Source organism: Temnothorax nylanderi, unplaced genomic scaffold (assembly GCF_030848795.1).
Source record: "Temnothorax nylanderi isolate EJ_2023f unplaced genomic scaffold, tnyl_v1.0 TNYL_tig0216_pilon, whole genome shotgun sequence".
NCBI classification, from domain to species: domain Eukaryota; kingdom Metazoa; phylum Arthropoda; class Insecta; order Hymenoptera; family Formicidae; genus Temnothorax; species Temnothorax nylanderi.
In genome coordinates, this window is record NW_027249278.1 from 74403 (window position 1) to 80005 (window position 5603).

Sequence of the window (5603 nt, forward strand, 5' to 3'; positions counted from 1 at the left end):
ATTGGTATACCACCTTTAACTAAAATTATTTATTTTGTTGTTAAAAATCGGCACCGAAAAAAACCAGACTGTTTAGCCCCGGTCTCCCCTACTATGGCAAATACTGTATATATTAAATGTGTATTATAAGAATTGAGATTAAATGTTCTTCTTTTAATTAAAATTGAAAAGCTGGTAAAAGAAAATTATGTTTTTATATTTAACTCTATATGTAATCGTAGTATGCTTAAACATGAGTATTATGTCTTGAATTGTGATATTTAAATTCTAATATCTGTGTATACATTCCTAAATTTTTGAACACTGTATGCAGATTTTAAAATACTAAACAAAATTACTAAAGCTATGAAACGTTTCATCTAAGTTATGAAAAAGAATAAGAAATGTTTTTTTTCTTAAAAAAAAAGGTAATTTTTATATTGCTGTAAAATTTCCATGCTTCTGTTTAAGAGTTATATGAAACTAATACGAAAAAATACTACTTGGGTTAAACGTGGTTTTCAAAATAAGGACAAAGTTTAATCCTACGCAACTGTTGTATTGCAATGTCTTATATTTAAACATATTATTAGAAAATAAATCTTCGATTATAATAAATTAAACGTCTTGGGTATATTAATGCATTGAAATGAAAATGGAATGCATGATTTGAATACATATGCATTACGATAATGTTTAAGAGGCAACTTTTCTATCTATGTAAAACGAGATGCATCTGAATTTCTCATAGCTGTTTGTGAAAAATATAATAGAAAATGTCTAGTCGGACTTTAAGTGTGTTCTACTACACTACACGGTGTAAAACTTAATTGTGATAATAATAAATGTAATTACTAATAATTAATTATTTCATTATAAATTCTTATTTCATTATAAATTTAAAAGAGAACAGCTATGGTCTTAAAGGGATGCTGGAGTGACGGCCGAACTTCCTCGATGTCGATAATGTCAACATTTCTAATTTTGTTTTTCCTATATCTGTCTTTGTCTAACGAAATGACGTCTGTCTTTGTTCGATTGCTGCGCCATCTCTGCTTACTAGCCTGCGTGTATATTTTTGTGGAAAATATACACGATTTCTCTTCGAAGCTCTAATTTTTTTTCCAGGCTTTCAATCTCAATTTCAACGGTACGTTATTGTTCGTGCACGTATTCTGAAGAGTGGGAACATTTTATTTCGTACATATAACTTATACAAATGTTTATATTAGAAAATATGGTTATGAGGTGACAGCATTTTTACATTTTTTTTCAATTATCATTAATTTTTTATATTCCCACTCTTCATTAGTACCTATACTTTACTCCTGTAAAAGGATTTTGCGATCTATAAAGCCGTTTCAAAGAACGAGCTCTGACTGTTTTTGTCGGTAATTGTCCCCTGTCCAGGATCCCCTTAACCATTTACTAAATGTTAATTTTTTAAATTGGTATCAGTGTTGTTTTTGGTTTCTTTGTAATGATTAAATTATCGTTTATATTTGAACGCTTCTCGTATATAAGTCATGAACCACATAATTTTTTAAAATTCTAAAAAATATATTAATATATAAAAATAATGATAATTATCTTATATCAAGTGCAGTCTATGAGTGTCATAATTTGCGTATAGTATTTGCTGATTATCTTTTTCATTAATCTGAAATTCAAAATAAAGTAGCAATTTTAACTAATATTTACAATTATTTTATTATTTAGGCTGTTTGCAGATCTCAAGTGGAAGGCATCTCGAGATTATATATGGAGGTATTTATATTATTTTATATTATCTTATGCATTAAATTATCTTTTAAGTAGAATGATGTTATCATAACATAATTATCAAAATTTATGATAGGCATGATATTTGAATTTGTACTTGCTACATATTTAGTTTGCAATTTTATTAAATATAATAACTTTTTGTTATTTTGTGAGCAAAAAATTATGCAATGTTAGTTTTTATTTCTTTTACGATATAATAAAGAAAATTGAAAGATAAAATAGAAATCCGCTTAATATAATAACAAAAAATGTAAGAAAACGTATCAATTGTATGCTTACATGTAACATATGATAATTAAAATATTGTTGCACTTCTCACGCGACTCGCTCCCACGTTTACCCACTCGTGCTCGCGTCCGCGAATTCCTGAGCAAATGAGAACACCGATTTAGTAACACGAAGAACGTTATTTATTCACAAGCAGATACAGTATTGATCAAAGGCGCGAGCGCGTTCGTACATACGAGTCAAAGGCTCGGCAGACAATCCCTAAAACAATCAATCGACTAATCAATAAGCTCGTCGTCAAGGGCGCTTTGCAACTTCTTTGCGAGGGCGACTAGATTCAGCTCGAATTTAACGGGAGTCTCGGCACGGGCGCAACAATATTGTTACGCCCGCGCTGAAACGGCCCTTAACTTCGAGCTGAAGCGAGCGGTTATTCCGCAGAAGTCGCGAAGCGTCCCCTTGACAACGGGCCGCTGTTTAATAACGGAGCCTTGGGATTTGAGATTCGAATCTCGATCGGCTTTCAAACTGTTCTGACGTGTTCTCTTGTATTCTCTCTAATAAAAAGATACGTTATCTTATAAACGTGTCGTTATTTCCGCGGGTGCGCGAGTGCGAGTGAGTGCGTGTGAGAGCTATTTGAGGAGTCACGGACTCAACGCCGGCCCGGGCACAACAATATGTATAAATATAAATTAATGATATAAAGATAAAATTACAAAACAGAACAAAGATTTAAGGTAATTATAATCTATATATATACTATATATATATATATATATATATACATATATATATATATATATATATATATATATATACCCAACGAGAAAAGACCCATCGAATCGACGTCTAATTGACGTCGAAATCATCGATATTACATCATATCGAAATAATGCTCGAAATTTGAAGCTTATTTCAATGTTTGTGCTTTATGACATTTTTTAAAAGAAGAGATTATTTGTGACATACATTCATCGTGCCAGACTGTAAACAGGCAAATTATGTATTTTCTGTTAAGACATCGATATTTCATCATTTCGATATCGATTCGAAGCTATTTTGATTTGCCTGTCAAATATATAATAACATTGCCATTATATAGAATGCAATATGAATAAAAAAATGTAAATATTTTATGATTTGAGCATTATAATAATTGCGTTACAATATTAATTTTTTTATGCTTCCATTTCCATTAAATAATTACTTTATAACTGTAAAAGTTACGACAAAATTCCTGTTTGTAATTTGACAATTTTGAAAATTAAAATATTATACAATAATAGGTACATTTTCAGTACATCTTATTTATTAAACAAGAAGTTAAATTAAGCAACTAATTAAATTATTAATATTAAATATTAATACAATAAGATATTTGTATTTACATTTGTCAAAATAAAAAATAAGTTTAATTATGAAAATAAATATTAATAATTGGACTTATTAAAAATTAAATAATTAAATTAAATGAAGAAATTAAATAATTAAAAATAAATATTAAAGACAGAAAGTAAAAAAGTTTTTATATATAGGCACCTATATACAGGCATTATACTAATTATAATTGTGTTCAGCAGAAAGCTGCTTTGCAACTGCAGTTGTAAAATTTGTGAATTTGATTGGTGTATTACTCTTAGTTTCGGCCAAAATTAAAAGCATACACCAATCACATTCACAAATTTTACAACAATTGCAAAGTATAAATTAAATGTAGGCTCTCATAAATAATCAAGTAGTGGAAATAAGGGCAATAGGAGCCAAGCGCTGTAAATAATGCGCAATCAAATTATCGTAACGATATATATTATTATAATAAAACGGACGTTTCGACACTTTTTTTGTGTCCTCTTCAGCGTAAATACATAAATTCGACGAAGTTGATCTGTGAAAGACAGTCAAGCGCAATCAAAACTCACGACCGTAAAACATAAATTTGAAAAATCGGAGCAGTAAACGCGTGAACACATTGAAAATAAACGTTATGAGCCATACAGGTGCAGTCAACAAGTAATAAACTGTAAGTCAGGCGCAGTCAACAGATAGAACAATAAATATAAAATGAAACCATACAGAAGTTCGGTATATAGTTGTACCGATCTGCAAGTGCTCCATGTCAATCGCATCTTAGACAAAGGACTCCCAGGTTGGAAGACCAGGTAGAGCGGTAAGATCGATTATCCTTACAACCAAAAACGGAGTTATAACATGTTAAAACTGCGATTTATCGGTGTTAAATATAAATTACTTACTTACGGAGCAATTGCCGACCGGTGTGGTAAAACGTTAAAACGAGCCTGTCACTTTGACTTGTCGAGAGAGAGTGAGGCGTTGGAAAAACACAGAAGGTTAACATAATAAAGAGGTATGTATATGTATTACTGGTGGGGATAAAAATTCGCAAACGGATATACTAAATTTTAGATAACTTCTCGATAACGCTCAGATAAGAATCCGGTAAACCTTCCGTGTCCGTCTGCAAGTTCAATCCATTTACTTGTCTCTTAATGCACAGCATCTCAGAGATTAGACGTTTGTAATAATACGGTTCATTATCTAAAATTTCGGCATTGCTCCAATCAAAGTTGTGATTAAATGCTATTCTGTGGTCAGTTAAGACAGAATGATTAGATGTATTCCTATTTATGTGGTTCTGATGTTCCTTGATTCTAGTTTGCATTTGTCTACTAGTTTGGCCTACATATGAGGCGTCACATTCAATACAATTAATTTTGTATACCACATTGCTTTGTTTCGAACGAGGGAGACAATCTTTATGGGCTTTAATAAATGTACTCATTTTATTCCAACTATTATACGATAATCTCATATTAAGACCCCTTGTGACGTTCTTAAAATGTTCTGTGATCTTAGGGATGTACGGTATAGTGAAAAAAACGGAATAACATCATCATCATTAAAGAATTCTTTATTCTGATTAAATTTCAATCCAATCTCAATCCCAATCCGTAATCTGATACGGGCTTAAGGTGATGCTGGAGCCGTCTGTTTTACCGGCATTTTTTGTCGGCACGTAGCGTCGTATTAATTTGACAGAATTAAAAATCCTTCTCCAGAATTGCAGTACATACATTAATAATTCAGGGAAACTCCGATTTTATATATTGGGTATGGGAATAAGTTTTAATCGTTTTTTATGTAGAAAAAAAAGCATAGTTTGAATATGATGATATTAAATGATTTTATTCAAAATAGTTTCCATCTGAAGCGACGACCTTCGCCCATCTTTCAGGCAATAAACGGATTCCTCGAGCGAAGAATTCTATTTCTTTCGATGCGATTCAGTCATCGACCCATTTTTGTATGCTGTCATTTGAAGTGAAGCGCACTCCAGTAAGTGCCGACTGCATCGACCGGAACAAATGATAGTCTGAAGGGGCAATGTCCGGTGAATACGGCGGGTGGGGTAGGACCTCCCATTTCACCCCTTCTAAGTATATTCGGACGGGTTGACCAACATGTGGCCTAGCGTTGTCGTGCTGCAGAATCAGCTTCTCGTGTCTATCGTGCCATTCCGGCCGTTTTGTTTGAATAGCTTGTTTCAAACGCATTAGTTAAAGTCGGTAACGTTGGGAATTGATAGTTTC

General features: G+C 32.0%; 1 long non-coding RNA gene across 1 annotated transcript; it reads right to left on the bottom strand.

Moving 5' to 3' along the window:
• Positions 1-3784: 3784 nt before the first annotated feature.
• On the bottom strand, positions 3785-4565 carry LOC139779245 (uncharacterized). Its single transcript, XR_011719833.1, has 2 exons — positions 4248-4565; positions 3785-4177 (listed from the first exon to the last, which is right to left on the bottom strand). It is a non-coding gene; the product is annotated as an uncharacterized lncRNA (long non-coding RNA).
• Positions 4566-5603: the final 1038 nt, after the last annotated feature.